Source organism: Loxodonta africana, chromosome 27, assembly GCF_030014295.1.
Source record: "Loxodonta africana isolate mLoxAfr1 chromosome 27, mLoxAfr1.hap2, whole genome shotgun sequence".
Classification (NCBI taxonomy): domain Eukaryota; kingdom Metazoa; phylum Chordata; class Mammalia; order Proboscidea; family Elephantidae; genus Loxodonta; species Loxodonta africana.
In genome coordinates this window covers 17,497,247-17,514,377 of record NC_087368.1, presented here as the reverse complement: position 1 = coordinate 17,514,377, position 17,131 = coordinate 17,497,247, and the positions used below count along the sequence as shown (strand labels likewise).

Genomic DNA, 17,131 nt, shown 5'->3' with positions numbered 1-17,131 from the left:
ATAATAAGTGCATAATTTCAACTTTAGTTAGCAGAAGTAACTGGCTGTATCTTTCACTACCTCTCCAAGTATTTAACACAATCACCAGACATAAATACTTTAATTAACTTGGTTAGGCATATTATTAAATACACTTTAGGCAGCGTGCATGCCACGTAAAACAAAACACTGGCAAAATATGTGTCCTGTTTGTGCACATTTTAAACGGCTGTGCGTTTTATAAACATACCAAACATGTCTATTCCTCATCTCCATTTGACACTTTATTACTTCATATTTTTTCTAATGGAAACAGTATTTTAAATGTAGAGCTGTTCAGTCCTATGTAATACGTAATAAGTAAACAGTAGCTATAAAATACAAAGCATTGTTGAATTTGAATACGGCTAGATGTAACAAGATTATACAAGAGAAATAAAATCACGGTTCAATTTTGTGTTCCTTTCTGAATAATGAATACAAATGGTGAATGAAAAGGAACAAATAGGGATTTCCTTCCTAAAGTACTGGTTCCTTAAAATGGAGTGGGTGGGGGGGGGGGGCGGATAGAGAGAGAAGACCTAAAAAGACTTCCAAAAGTCTGAATAGTTATTTACAGAATCAATGCATTCCTCATTTTCCCACAAGCTGAAATATGTAATAAATAATAGTTCTTTGTATGTAAAAGTATTTAAAAGGAATGCCTTTTGTGCAGTTGTTTTAATAAATTAATATATTCTTTGGTTGATAAATCTACAAAAGTAGCTCTTTTGTCTCCCGGGATCTTAAACACGAGCAGCAACAAAATGAATATTGGTTTATTTCTTCTGCAAAGGAGTCTGTTGCCAGCTCTGTGAACCTGATTGGATAAGATATGAAAATGCTGAGTGATGGTTGAAGCCTGCATTAACTTAGCTAAGACTTAAAAGATCAGGAGAAGGTTTTCAATGATCTTTTTTTTTCATGTGGCAGGTTGTGGATTGTAAATTAGGCCTAAAAGGTCAGGTGACAGGCACCTGTTCCCCATTATTGTAAAAATCTCTTGGTTACAAACACTATCAAGCTAAACACAACACGGATATACAGCAGGGACTCTGTAAAGCACTCTAGTGGTTTTTCATCTGCTCTGTAAATTTCCGAGGGCCACGCATAGATGTGCTCTTTACGTAAGACATCGTTTCTTCCACACATGTTGTCTTGGATGACTAATTTATGTTACATTAGTACTTGGGATTGATGAAGTACATAAAATAAATGCATATGACTGAATCAGTCTTCAGACTGTCTAGACATGTTGTAGTTAAATGCAAAATATTCTTTTCACACCCCACTCTTTTCCTGTACGATCGATTAGTTATCAATTTTTTTGTTCATGTTTTAAATAGAAGTCTCCCCAAATTGTCTTTCAGACTTTTTAGATAAGGTGGGTTCCCCTTTTAAATGATGCCATGAAATATTTTGCTCAGTATTTGTGTATAAGGAGAAAATTAGTTGCTATAAACCATCATAGCTTTGTAGCATATATAAAATGGGGGGGGGGACACATTTTTCAAGAATGCTGTTAGGAAGGGTATCATCATTTGACCTTCAAACTTGCCGCTTCTCTCAGAAGAGTTCAGTAATATTCCTATTGGAATGAAGTGTGATGTGAGTTTTATGACTGGTTTACCGTGAGATATTTCAGAGAGGAGAACATACAAACATATTGAACAGACCTAAATAGCACAAGGTTGCAAAATATTAAAGGTTCTCTATGCTTTTAATTAGCAAATGAGGATTTTGAGTAAATGAAATAACTCAGATTATTGAATTCTATGTTATTTAAATCTGCTCTTTGTCTTTTTGGTTTGGTATAGCTTATGCTGATTATATTAAGTATTCATTTTTAGCTTTTGTGATCAGATTACAGGAGAGTCATTCCTCTTGCTTATCAAATTGATTTAGGTTGCGAACTCCAAAACTCTTGAGTTGATTTTTACAAATTGGTTTACATTTTGACAAGAGTTAAGTTAATTAGTAGATCAAGCACGAAAAACCATCCATGGTAGAGTATATTTTCTGGTAAAATGAAAGTTATGTTTCAGCATGATGAGCATCAGGCTTCAGTAATCTGTTCCTCTTGTGGAATGAACACTTCCTACTTCAAACTAGCAGGCACCTACTGTTTATTTACGCTGCATTAAACTGACAGCTCAGCAATCAGAGGAAAAATATTACTTACCTTCCTGAAGTAAATACCAGTTTATAGGTTAGTGCACGTATTTATATTCCTGTCATCACTAAATAACGGCTCTGTCTCCATTTTAATATCTACCTGTGCTGTAATCCAGGACTTCAGACTCTTCCTGGTTGGGGCTAGAGGTAGGGAGGAGTTTTTTTCATTTCCCAGTGGCAAAACTTTAAAGAGAAGTAATTTCATCTCATTTCTGTCATGTAAGAACCAGTTGAAAGAAATGGTACGCACTTTTACTTTGCATACCTCAACTATAACATCAATATCCAAAAAGAGTTTGCGTGCCCCTTCTAATAGTCATCCTGGAGCAACCTCAGGACAAATACCTTCAAACACATTGAAGTGTGTGTTTGCTAAATTAACTTTCTGTAACATTCCAAATCGATGACTGAAACGATGTCATTTCTTAGATAATAACTTTGAGAAAGTGTCTTCCCTTCTAAATCTTAGATAAAATGCTTCAGTTTTTGATGGAGATCTGCAAATATGAGTACAAAGTGGGGCTTATTGATTGCTTGATTGATACCGTTGCTTTCCCCTGAGAATATTCTTACCACTCTTACTTGTTAGTTTGCCAACCTTAAGAGAAAGGAGATTTCTACTTTCTTATAATATTAAATGTATGTGTTGTTCTGTATTTTAATTACAAGACTGTTCTCTGGTAAGACCCCTTGAAACTTCAAAATATGTTTTAAGGTGAATTCTAAAACCCATAACTAACTTTTGAGAAAATGCTTGTTTTCGCTTACATTCTCTAAGTAGCTCTTACGCTCATGGTCTACACACAGTTGTCAATTGCTAATCATATATTCCATTGACATCAGAGCAGAACGTGGTCTTAATACAGCATATAAATCAAATCTGTTGTACAAGGTTCTTCTCCTTCGCTACACCAAAGAATAAGTGTCTCCTATGGTAATTTATATATCATTCCTAAGTGCTGTTCTCCATGGTAAGTCTCTTTAAACTTGATGTCTTCGTGGAGTGTGATCAACACATTAACACACATTATTTAGTACTTTTGAACTTATGCCAACTGTACCTTTTGCTGTTTATTTTTTTAAAGTCTTTTTTAAGATCAGATATTTCATTTCAGAGTAAATAGATACAGATTGTGTGTATATGTATTCAGGGCGAGATTTAGTAGTTGTAGCGTTTCTCCAGCATATTGGCCTATTTTTATTCGTTCAAGTTATCCTGTATCGCTTCCACAGTTGTTGCTGTCAGAAGGTTTGTAATAGAAATTCTAATCACCTCTTTCAATGGACTTTCAAGAATGTCATTCAGTTTATGCAGTGATCTAGTTTAGTTTACGAGAGATGAAAATTAGTTGACTGATACCCCAGCACTTACGTCCCTAGTTTCTGCTGAAATTTATTCAGTCCAGTTATTTAACTTTTGGTAGAGGAGTATCTTGCAGTCAGAATTAAGAATTGTTCAGGTTTCCAGTGGAGGAAAAGAGATGGCTGGATAAAACGTTTAACTGTGCAGTATTTTAGTATGCAATATTTTGTTATTCATTTTAGAGCCGCTTGTTATTGCATGCATTTTTGAGGACCTAGGGGTGCAGGTCCCCCAAATGAGGCTGAAATGCTTGCAGAAGAACCCAGTTCTCAGGCTGCACCTGGCTGTGCCTTTACTAGACTGTCTGTGGCCCTGCTCAGGTCCCCCTCCTCCACCGCCCTTCCCCCCAGGTGTGCAGGAAGTAGAGGGTGTTGTACTGGGTGAAGTGGGTGGACTCTACCCAGAGCTATGACCTGATTTGTGACGCACCTTCAGAACTGCGGTAATGGTCCAGCTGCTTCACAGGCAACTGGTAACCACCTCATTTGGGGATGCTTCTGCCTTGCTAGCGGTGCCAGGGAGAACTTCATCACTGTCACTTCATCAAAGACTACTTTTTGAGAGCTCTCCTGTAGGACTAGCTCCTGAGAGCAAGCAGCCTCTGAGCTTTGGAGGGTAAGTGCCAAAAAGTTCCTACAGTCGGTTTCATATGGAGAGCCGGGGTCACAGCCACAGTGTGAGATAGGCATTTGGTGGCGGTGGTGAGGGGCAGAGGAGGTCTCTGTGTTTGGAAGTTGTTTTTTCTCAACTGCATATGATTTGGGACCAGATACCAAGAAAAATTCTTTAGTGGACATTTCTTTTTGGGTTGTGAAATACGGTAGCAAACTCCCAGAAGAAATTCTTAAACCTTCTTTCCTTAAGATACTTAAAGAAAAAGGTAATCTGTACTCTGTGTGAGGGAGAATTCTGTAGACGCAGTTTTCCTGGAAGCAAGGCATATAGTGTAGCGGATTGCTAGAGGTGCCTTTCTAGTCTTACGCAGTGGTTTCTGATATGCCATTAAGAGCATGTCAATGACAGTTTGGCCTTTTAATGTCCGTAATGTTAAGGACTTTAAGGTAAAAGAGGTTTATGTTATAAATATTTTATTGTAATAATTATTATAAATAAAATAGAACCTAGTGTATGCAGATATCTTTTGAAATGGAGATAGTCTTGAGCATAGCATATCCACAATTAGCTGTTTGATGTTGAATGCAATTGAGTTTGCCTATTCCAGTGAACCAGACAATGGAAATCATTTGGGATTAGCAACAGGGCTATGTGGTTCTTGATACAGCAAACCTTTCTTCCTCCCAGAAAGTATTTTTATCAGTGAATGAGGTACTAAACTAAAATGCCTACAACTGTAAATTTGAAAAGAGTTGGTAGAATTTATAAAATATTTTAAGTGTTTTCCATTGTATTTTTGCCAGCTGAAATGTATGTTGAGATGTGCTGTGTAATGTTAGCTTTCTCCTGACTGGTAGGAAAGAAGACTTTTAATAACTAGGCTTTTACAAGAAAGTCTTAGAGGTGGGCTTCTTTTTGGGTGGTTTAAGAGAACTCAAAAACAATTTAGAACATTATCTTACAAGTTTAAAAATGACAGCCTTAGTTTGTATGGAGTCATTGTATTTTAATAATACTGTACAGTTATTAGTGTTATTAGAGCAGTAGACAGTTAATTACAGCCTTTTCGGAGACATGTTAACTGTATATTAACGATCATGTTATAAAAGAATGATGTATACACTTACCTACAAGCTGCTGCTTGCTGGTCTCCTTTTAAAAAATTCTTTTAGGATGTATGGAGTCAGATTTTTGGTCCGGAATTATCAGAGGTTTCGTACTCAAACAACTTAATTTAAAAACTTTTCAGTGGCATCTAAAATTTTCTTCCTGTTCTTTTCCTTTCTCTTTTCATAATTAGTATTGTCTTGATTGCTTCTGCCAGTGGCATTCGTAATTGTTGCCCCTCAGCGGTTTTTGCATTCCCACATTGTATGTTGAGACGCCCACGTTTTCTTGTTTTCTGATGACATTGGCCAAAATCAACCATAAAAAGCTTATTGAATTGATTTAACACCTCCTAATACTTCTTTTTGGAAACTCTCGTGGCATAGTAGTTAAGTGCTATGGCTGCTAACCAAAGGGTCGGCAGTTCGAATCCGCCAGGCGCTCCTTGGAAACTCTATGGGGCAGTTCTACTCTGTTCTATAGGGTCGCTATGAGTGGGAATCGACTCGATGGCATTGGTTTTGGTTTTTTTTTGTTGTTGTTTAATGCTTCTTTTTATAGAATCGTTTTAGTCACTGTCTCTTTAGCCAAGTTATGTTTCTTTACAATTCTCTACAGCCTAACATTTGACATGTATTTGAGGAGTTGATCACAGTAAGTCTTTGTTCAAATCACAAACCTGGGTTTTTGCTTTGTCTTGTGGCGAGGTAACAAGTGACAGAAACTAAAGGGTCTTAAAGATGGACTTACCCTTACTTAGGCAGGTCTAGCCAATTGGTTAACCATTTGAATTCCCATGATGAATTTCCATATATAGACCTCGTAACCTTGTAACATAGCACTTAAATATGCATTAATGTTCCCAGTGTCTTTATGAAGTTTATAGGTGCTGCTGTTATTTATTTCTACATGTTATTAAACTGTTAAACTGAATTAAGTGTAAGGTACGTGTCCATAAGATATAAAATAGGAGAAACTTTACGGTTAGCATTCTGTGCCTTGTACATAGTAAGAGCCGGTTGAAGAATTTGTAAATCAATAAGATAGTGAATTTAGTTTATGCTAATTTATTAGAGGAAGAGAGTTTTCTCCCTAATTTTCTCTTTTTATTGGAGTTATCTGAACACTTAATCCTCAGTTTTCTGGATAATTAAATGTTTTTCTTCTTTAACTATATGCTTTGTGTCACTTTCTGACTATAGTACTCAGGTTTTCTGTATTATCCTTATTGTCTGACCCCCAAACCAAAAAACCAAGCCCATTGCTGTCAAGTTGATTCTGACTCTTATCAACCCTATAGGACAGAGTAGAACTGCCCCATAGGGTTTCCAAGGAGTGGCTGGTGAATTTGAACTGCCGACCCTTTGGCTAGCAGCTGAGCTCTTAACCACTGTGCCACCAGGGCTCTGTCTGACTCCAGGATTAGGTTAAGCATCTCTGTTCAGGTCCATGGTCCTTTGGCGTTTGGTTGTGGTAACAAACTGTACTGGTGTTAACACAGAGCACTTCTCTGAGGTCCTTGTGGTTAGGCCACTGTGGAATATCATCTTTCTGATATTCTGGAATCAAAAAGACCAGGACAAGTGGTCTAAGGCCAGTTGACCTCTAACTGTTCAGGAGGTTTTTTTCAAGACCCTATTGAATAAATATCAGCTGTAATTATTGGGGATAAAAAGACATTTTTCATTGCAGCTATTATCGTTACTTCGAAAAGTTCTGTGATTGAGGGTGTTTATATGAATGAAGATTTAACTCCATTCTTTAAAACTAATACTAGAATTGCTCTGGGATTCTGTTAGCTCCATCTAAAACATTCTGAAAAGTTCTGGGTGTTCTAGGAAACTTATCCAAAAAAAGACACTTCCTTTTAAAATTGCCTTTTTTTTTTTTTTTTTTAAATGTGTGCACCTATTTGCAAGACAGTCTTATTTAGTTGACGCAAAGAAAAGTGTTCCTTGAGTGGGTGCGCCGCTGTGTGACCTATTACGTTATCATGCACGTTCTATCTCTTTAAAAACACAGTCTCTATTTGCCCTATTAATTGTTGATATGTTGCCATCCACGAGACAAAAATTAGAGCTGTAATTAAATAATCATGTGATGCTCCTTAGTGCCAGCGAGAGCAAACTCATTTTTCCAGGCCCTGATGGTCACTGATTATTGTATTACTACTGGCTGGCTTTATTTTTTTTAATGATTCTCTATATCTGTAGATTACCTACCTACAGCCCTTCTTTGCAAAATTAAAGACAGTGGAGACCATTCAGCCAGTTAATTGGCTAGCGTTCCTCAGGGAGGTAAGGTAGATCCACCTTTTCTGCTTTTGGTCACCTGGTAGGTTCTTTGGGGAGGCTACATCAGTGGTGTGGTTGCCTGCCATTTAATTTACACCAGTGTTTTGGCTGAGATGGAGGCATATGGGGAATGCCAGGAGAATTACAAAAGGAGCCGGGTATTAAAATTCAGAAATGATTAAAATTGAAATAAAAGGATGCTGCTTCTTTGCCAGTACTCTGGCAGTCATAATGACACATAGAGATTAGTTTCCACCTTCATCTTTTCCTTCTTTCTCATTTCCTCTTGTTTATTGTTGACACATTTTCCTTATGTCTGTCTCCCGTCTCTGTGTTTTTTTTTTTTTTTTTTGCACCATTATGTATTCCTACTTCTCTCTCTTTCTTTAAGCATGGAGAAGCCTACTTAACCTTATTATAACAATAACAGAATAGGGTATTAATATTTAATATGCACATGATTAAAATTTCTCTCCCTTAAACATAGGTCAGCTGTATTAATATTAACTGGCATGTAATTTTTCATTTAAAATATTCTTATTCTGCCCCTTGCTGTTTCTGAAATGTAGTCTACTTTAAAAAAAAAAAAGTGATTTAATGCATAATGTTTAGAAAACTGTGGTCGGCTAGTGAGAAAAGAACTTACCAGTCATGGATAATCAATTATGCATGAATTCAGATGTAACAGATGGAATCTGGTGAGTTAAAGTTTCTCTTTGCCTTAGTGGGTTTTTTTTTTGTTGTTGTCGTTTGTATGTTTGTTTGACACCTGTCTGTTAGATAAACATCTAATGTAACATGTGAGAAATTTTCTTTTACATCCTTATTTTCTCCTTAAAGTGAACTTTTTTTTTTGTTTCATTAAATTTAGTAGTATAGACCTTTTATGGGGTCTTAGAGAATGATCAGATTCTGCCCCTTCATTTTATAGATAACAGAACCTGATCCTCCTTGACTTATGAAGGGTCATTCAGCTTGCTAGTAAAGGAAGAAGCAAGACACAAATCTAGTTTCCTTATCTTTTCTCCACTGCTTTTCCCACTAGGTTATTTACCCTCTCTTCTGAAAAAAAAAAAAAAAAAATTTTTTTTTTTTTTCTGTAGGAGTTGCTTAATAATAGGGATATTACACTAATTCTGGGATTTAAAGGATTTCTGATGAAAACGGTGGTAGACCAGTTTTAAATCGTATAATACTCTCATGCATGCAGGTTATCTGTGTATATATATTATGCTCTATGTATATTATATGTACATTTATTCATGATCTCAGATGTTTGCCAAACAACTGGATTTCTCAAATCGATTGAAATGTCACAAGATGTGGTTTCTGTCCTAAAGTGCAGCAGACACCAGCCGTGGACAGGCCTTTACTTTTGCATACAGTGCTGGAGATTTTGAGAGACAGGACCCTTTTGTGCAAAGTGAACTCAAAAGTTCTTTCTGAGAGCCTTGTTACCACCCAGGAGAGAGAAGATGTTTAATTCCCATTCAGTGGGATGTGAATATGTCGTGTTTCTTCAGTATAGAAGAACTGTGGGTGTTGCCCACGTTAAGGGAATACAATCTCAAAACAGTTACAAGCTGGTCCCCATCAGGTTTTTCATAAATATGCTGTTTGTTTCTTTCCCAAGTGTGCTTATACATATCGAAAAATACAAATGAAAATAGTCTCTACAGAATAAATAAAAATAAATGATTAAAAAATAGCCTCAAGGCTTACTAGTTCTTTTTTTCCCACCTAGTTTATACTGTAGCATCATTTACCAACTTTTTTGCTTCATATCAGTGGGAAATTTGCATGTGTATTTATAGTCTGTGTTAATTATCCAATGAATTAAATTTCACAATAAACATACTAATAAAGAAATAGAAAAATAGGCACCTGCAAAATAGGTAACTGGGTATGCTTGAGCTATACCTATATTATGAAACTATTTTTTAAGTATTTTATTTAATACTTTTGCACGTAATAAGTATATCTTTTTAATTTGGCTTCACTATATTAATTCTGAGTAATGCATCAGAAAAAAATGTGGTATATATACGAAGGTATGAAGTACAATAAAATATCATTTATACATGAATTTCCAATTCACTGAAAATTCTATTATTATATAAAAGTCCCTAATAGAACAGCAGTAAGAATCAATGATAGGAAACAGAATATAAGGTAATATAGGAAAGGATATTACAAATTATTACATGCAGAAGTAAATACTTGAAACCTTATTACTGTCCCTTAAAGTGACTGACAAATTGAAAGCCCTTTGTTTTTTGTAAACAAAATATATTTTTTTGTGTAAAAAAAAAAAGTAAAGTATACCTAAATATGTATGTATCTGTGAGATTATCTGTAGATTACCTAACTATTGTCCTTTTCAAAATCAAAGCAGAGAACATTTCCATAATGAAATATGAGTCATTAGATAGATTACAGTGATACTGCTATGCTAAGCGTGTGTGTGGGGGGGGGGTACCCTAAGCGCATTCAATTGGGAGGGTCCACCATTTCATGAGTGTAGTTAATTTTTACTCTTTTGAAAAACATCCAAAAATAATTTTGGACTTAAGGTACTCTTATTGGTTTGTTTTATCTGTGCTTCTTTCTCTTCTTTTCCTAAGCTATTACAGTATAGTGAATAAAACCTGAAAAGAGAGCCATTTTCTTGCATTGGAGGACTTTCAAATTACCTGCTTTGGGTGGGATCTTGATCTCCAATTACCAATCCATGTTAATTACCCTCGGTTCAGGTATTCATCATATGAATTAAATACCCTCATAGTCTAGACTGTGACAGTTATCGGGTAAGGACAGAGCAATAGACTGTTGGTGATGGGGGAGGGTTGTTCAAGGTATTGTAGCTCATTGTTTCTTTGAAGCTTGCATGACATTGTCATGATAATATATATCTGCCAGTCTTAAGAGATGAAAGATTTTTGTGCTTTAGCTTTGAATGACGCAACTTCACATCTGTTTCCACAAACTTCAAGCATTATAGTGGTATTTAACCATTGTCCAGGTGTGATGTATTTGTTTCTGGTGGTGGCTTTCCTTCCTTCTGGAGAACCCTTGGTCCAGTGCCTTGTGGCGATGGGCATGACAGTACAATTTCAGATACTACCTTTTGCTGGTGCTCCCCCAGAAATGACCTAGACTAGGATTTAGGCCCTCTGTGACCTCAAACTGTTTTCCCTCTTCGTCTAATTAAGCCATGAAAGATTAGCAGTTATATTAACATCACTGTTTTAAGGAAATTTGGTTGATAGGTCTTGGCTGAAGGTTGACTAGGAAGTGTTGGTATTTGACTTCATTGGAATTAAAAACCTCTGACTTCCCAGAGGGAGTCCCTGGGTGGCACCAACAGCTAAGAGCTGAGTTACTAACCATGAAGGTCGGCAGTTCCAACCCACCCAGAGGTGCCTGGCAATCTGCTTCTGAAAGGTCCCAGCCATGAAAATCCTATGGAGTGCAGTTCTACTTTGCAATACATGAGGTAGCCACACGTCAGAATTAACTCCATGGCAGCCCTTTCTTTTCTTTTTTTTTTTGTTTACCTTCCTAAGAGTATTAAAAGCACAACAGCAGCGAGGGCTGGAATGCCCTGCATTCGGCTCTTGGACTTAGGCAATGTGAATACTTTGGTTTGGCTCGAGTGCAGTGACATAGTTTGAAAATAAGTTGAGCAGTTTTCAGGGAGAATTCCACTCAAGGTTGAACAGTTTTCTGGGAGAGAAGTCACACTCAACCATGTTGAAAAACATTAGAGGAAACTGGGATGGTTCTGGCTCCAGTAAATAATAGACTGGTTTTAAAACTGTACTTTCATGTGTAATTTTGTGGTTAGTAGCTTATGTTTGTGATGATAAATCATATACCTGCACAGGATTTCTGGCACCCCAGTAAATCTCAAGCAAGTGCCCAAATGATATTTTAACATGGTGCTTCAAACAGCATAAATCAATGATCTAATCGCTTGCCCTACCCCCCCCCTTTTTTTTTTTTACCTTTACTTAATTTGAAATAAGCGGCTTGCTTGTGCATACATGCCTTAAATTTTGATCCACTGCTGGTTCCTAGAAAGGCCTTAATTTTTCCAGGTGAACCTAGAATTGGGCTAAAAAGTTCACTTCAGGGGTACCCTAAGCAAGCATATTTAATTCCCTATCTCATAAACATTGTTCAACCCAGTGGATGCCAAACATTGAAATCACCATGGGATCTTAAAAAAAGTAAGAATGACTAAATAATGCTTGGCTCCCACCTTTGACCCTTCTGATTTAATTGCTGTGAGGTGCAAGCTAGGTATCAGGATTTTTGGAGGCTCTCCAGGTGATTCTAAAGTGCAGCATATTTTGGGAGCCATTGAGCAAACCTCTGATCCTGCCACCTGGTCCTTCCTAAGATGGCCAAGCAGCATTCTTAATAGCCAAAACCAAAATCCACCGCCACCAAGTCAGTTCCAATTCATAGCAACCCCATAGGGTTTCCAAGGCTGTAAATAAATCTTTATGGAAGCAGATTGCTACATCTTTCTCCCGGGAAGCAGCTGGTGGTTTTGAACTGCCAACCTTTCAGTTAGCAGTTGATTGCTTTAGTCATCGTGCCACCAGGGCTCCTTATTCTTAGTAGCGGTCAGTCTAAAAACAGTTCTTGAATTCCTTCCCTGTGAGAGAGCACCAGGTATACAGACATAAGTAAGCCCTCAAGAGACTGGCAGCCTCGCAGTTTGGCGAGGCAGACATGTAAGCATGGAACGCCACACAGCAGGGCAGGGAGAGCAATGGAGCATCGAGGAGGAAATAACAGCTGGAGAAGTCTTTGGGCAGAGGAGGCAAAATTGAGCTGAATATTAAAGGAGAGGGCAGAAGGGAGGTCCCCAGGAGAGAAGGGGCAGGAAGGGCACTCAAGGCGGCAAGGACCCATGGGGAAAAAGTGGGACATCTGGAAACTGGCAGTACTTTGGTGGTGCCATCTATGCTACAGAACTCCAGTGGAGCAATCTCAGGAGCCCTTCCCTCTCCCCACTCAATTTTGGATCTAGATCTAGATGGGGAAAAAAAAAAAAAATCCAAACCGTCCAGTTGATTTTGACTCATAGCAACCCTACAGGACAGAATAGAACTGCCCCATAGAGTTTCCAAGGAGTGGCTGGTGGATCTGAACTGCCGACCTTTTGGTTAGCAGCTGTAGCTCTTAACTACTAGGCCACCGGGGCTCTAGATCTAGTTTGAGATACCAATTTTGATAGAACGTTTCCCTTGTACCTTATCAAGACAATGAGCTTTTTACACATGTTGTGCAATCAATTCTTGCAAGTAAAGGAATACGTCTGGGTAGAAGGCCCAGACACCGTATCATCGGATTCTCAAAGCCCATGTTCAATGGCTGGACGTCTCCCATATCCTGCTTCCCAGAGCTAGCTTCAACGTTAGCTTTTTCTTGCTGAATGTTAATAATGACCTTTGTATATTAAAACCATATCACAAATTACCAGTGGGTATTTACCACCACTCCAAAGTAATTAGGAGATAACTTTTGATCACTATCAGTCTAGCCATAACTGAAACCCCACTCTTGGCGAACAAGAAGACAAAAAACGTTATGCCCTATATTTTAGAGTTCACTGTCGTTATTCGTTTATCTCCCGTGCAAAATTTCAAGCCTTTGGCCATTTTTTTTCTGCAGCGTGCCATCATTTGGTATCTGAATGCCCTCCCGGTTTGAGTAGGTATCTACATTCAAGCCTCCAAAAGAGTCATTTCTAAGCGCAGTTGTGGTTTTAACTTCACCTAGGAGCTATTTAAATGCCGATGGCAAGCAACATTTGGGGTAAATGCTATTATTCCAAACATATTACAGAACCTTTCAAATACAGACATGTCTTGAAAGTTGCCTTAAATTTGTGTTCAGTAGCACAGAAGCTTCATTCCATGAAACTTTACAGATCTATGGGCTAATTCTGAAATGGAAAATGGTTTCGATTTGGACATCATTAGAATGTCTGAGAGCTATTCAGCATCTCTCAGTCTCCTCCTGGCCACGTCCTGGATTCACTTAGTTGTATTTTACAGTTCTCTAGACCTGCATTGTCCAGTAGAACTTTCCGCAGTGTGGATATGTTTGTTCTATACCTGCACATCCCAGTGTGGCAAGCCCTAGCCATCTGGGGCTATTGAGCACTTGAAATGTGGCTGAAGAACTAAATTTCTCATTTTACTTAATTTTAATTTAAACAATATAGCCATCTTCACCACTGTTCTCTTCCCTCTTCTGCAGTCGTTAATAAGCAGTGGAGGTGGGCTGCAAGTGACACTGTGAGCTTTTTGCTCCTATTCATTCTTAATATAAGTATTGCCAGGACAATGTATGATATGGCCATGAATAAGACAGACAGTCCCAGCTCTCATGGGGCTTCCAGTCTAGACTGGAAACATTTATTAAAGCGATAATTATCCAAATTGTTAATTGATTAAGACTGCAATGACTTAAGTTATAAAGGAGAAATACAAGAGGCTATGAGAGTATAGGGATCCCTGGGAGCACAATGGTTAAGAACTTGGCTGCTAACCAAAAGGTTTGCAGTTCGAAACTACCAGCCGCTCCTTGGAAATCCAATGGGGCAGTTTGGTTTTTCTGGATGACAGTATATAAGGAGGACGTGCCTTCTCGTAGGATTAGTTAGTTTAATCAGAGTTCTAATTATTCCCTAAACAAGAAAAGCATTGAGGCAGCTTCCTCCCAGAGTTCGAGGCTGCAGCAGGTTGGCTTCGGGAGCCAGGGCTCTCAGAGTATGGCAGCTGGAATGTGCAGTGCTCTGACCTCCACAGCCATAGGGTCTGCTTGAGTAAGTGCCTGCACACACGTACCGCAGACTTCAGAACTTGATCAAGTAGATTCTCTCTTAAACCCTGTGGAGTTGTGATGATGTCGGTCACAGATAAGATGTGAGAAGAAGGGTGCAAATGTTTACAGGATATTGCATTTCCTCTCCAACATATGTTTTGACAAACTTGTTTGAGCTCCAGCCCCAGCTTTTTTTCTCCCTATTCTTACAAACTGGTATTTGGTCCATTCAAGAAATGATGTGGAAATTAGTCCTGACATCCTAGACAGACAAAATGAGACACATGACAGCAAAACATATGGCCTGAATAAAAATCCTTATATGGCCAACACAGACCATATTCCCAGAAATTCATATATGGAAAACACCACCTGCAGCTAAAGCCAAAAAACAAAGCGTTGACACAACAAAAAGAGCAATATGCTGTTTAAATTGTGGGGCTTTAAGAGCATAGAAAGATAGCCAACTGGATTTGAATGGAAAAAAAAAAAAAAAGATGGGGGAGGGGGGAAACAAGTCCTTAGAAAGTGTTGTGGTGGTAAGCGTTGCTTTGCTAACACAGTCACTGGCGGAGTTGCCATATCTTAAAAGCGTTCAAATTCTAAATGTTTTCTGTGTTTATTACAAACGTATGTGCTATTGAGAACTCTGAATGTGTTTTAAAGCTTAGGATATCTGCCTGAATATTTATCTTAATACGTTGCCATCTGAAACATGCAGTAGTCCTTTCATTATTAAGTTAAAAAAAATTTTTTTCCTGTATCTGTTAGGATATTTTATCTTGGACTCCTTTATCTTTGTGTAGCTAGTGTGAATGCCTTCTCATGTGATAAAAAATTGATGCTTTCTTGTTTTAACTGCATGTCCACATATTAAATAGTTCGTGTATTGGAGTTGCAATATTTCATGTTCCTGAGGTTTTCTATTTGGATAGCAAGATTTATAAAGTTTAACTTTTCATACTTGCTTCCATCTTTATTGTTAAATATAAAGATGCCTGTGCAAAATTACTTCATATTTTTCTCCCCACCATGATAGTTTATGGTCGTATATGCCTAGGAAAGTGGTACTGTATTTCCTTAATTATCTTTTCTTTTTTCCTCTTTATTTTAATCTGAGTTTATACTGATCCCTGCTCAGTGGCTATAATGAATATTCTAAAGGGGTAGATGTATATAGTTAATAAGTTCATCCATGTAGCATACCACTTGGATGGCATAAACCTCTGTGTGCCATTTTATGTCTTATAATCATATACTTCAGCAATAATGTGCTTGAGGGAAAATTAGTAAGTATATGTAATTAATAGATTCATGATAGTACTAATATTGGTTGTTCCTCTAATAAAGTCATTATAAGATACCTTTAGCCTCATTTATTTCATCATTTTCTGAGGCCGTGTCCATCTTTATTACATTTATGCTTTGTGTTTGAATAGTTTGTGATTCCTGGAAAAAGGTGTTATTCAGATTTAAAGATTTTTAATTCCCATGTTATATTTGCATTGACCAGGTAATTAAGAGGCTGAGGTTAACCAGAAGGCTTTTTGTCTTATTTGTGTGAAGGGATAAAGGTATTTATGACATTGTATTCCACTGTGTCTTGATAATGATACTTTCTGAAACTTTGTATTTTCAATGTTTTCTCTTTGCTCAGAATTTATTTTGTCCAACACCTATCCACCTTCCTCCTTCCTTCCTTCCCTCCTTTTCTTCCTTCCCTGCTTCTTCCCTCCTTCCCATTCAATTTGAGGTGATGTTGCATGAGCAGATGATTTTTTTTGATACATGTGATTTTTTAAGTTTTTTTTTCTTTTTGCTATTTATTGTTTGTAAATTTGTACAGTCTGATACTAGAATGCACTTTCTGTATGGAAAATAAGGTGAGTTTCAGGATAACACGTTAGGCATTACCAATTTGAAACAACTAGTAAAATATCCATCTTGGAAATTCCAAATTTAACTATCATATTGCAAAACTCATTGTCATTATAGAGATAATTACCTTTTTTTTCCTTTTAAATATCTTTTTTAAATAAGTTTAAGTAACCACATCCATAATACCAGCTCAGACACCACTGCTACATTTTGCTGTATTTATATATTTCTTTATTGATTATATTATACTTTACATAAGATATCCATCTCCATATTTCCACACATTTCAACTTCTAAAAATGTAGTATCATTTGGGCTTTTTAAATAAAGATTGCCTTATATTTGCTTTCTTGTTTTTGTGTTTTATTATCATATGTTCTTTTTTTTGCTCAACGCTTGGGTTCACGTGTGCCAAGATTCAAGATTGACTGTTGCCTGCCTTGATTTTGACTAACCTTTCCGGTTTGTGGGTGAAACTTGGGTGCCATTGGAGCGATGTATTTTCATTGTGTTTCTCCTAAACTTGTCTTCCCCAGGAAGCTATCATTTCCTATACTTTAATGCTCTACCTTTTGCTTTTCTGAAGATTTCTGATGTAAACAAGGTGCCTAAGAGTGTATTGGTAGCTTTAAAGAGCTTAATTTGCATATTTCCGTCTTATCTCAGTACTTGTGCTAACTTGTTGCTTTTTTATATGTAAGAAAATGTTTTTCTGACTGATTTTTCTCTTTTCCCTACTAGTGTATTCTGGAAAATAATTCATATAACCTTTTTGTTCTTAATGATTAACTGCCTTCAGGGTACTAAATGGCAGTACTAAAACCTAATCGGGAAA

General features: G+C 37.2%; 1 protein-coding gene across 4 annotated transcripts in view; it reads left to right on the top strand.

The window, feature by feature from the left end:
• The window catches only part of SATB1 (SATB homeobox 1), a 109,287-nt gene that overhangs the window by 2,122 nt on the left and 90,034 nt on the right, over positions 1-17,131 (top strand). Inside the window, exon 1 of one of the 4 annotated variants that reach the window (XM_023554922.2) lies at positions 571-4,171. The exons of the other annotated variants lie outside the window; for them this stretch is intronic. The gene's annotated coding sequence lies outside the window, so the exon portion shown is untranslated. Of the gene's footprint in view, positions 1-570; positions 4,172-17,131 lie in introns of those variants that run through there. 4 annotated transcript variants of the gene reach the window in all.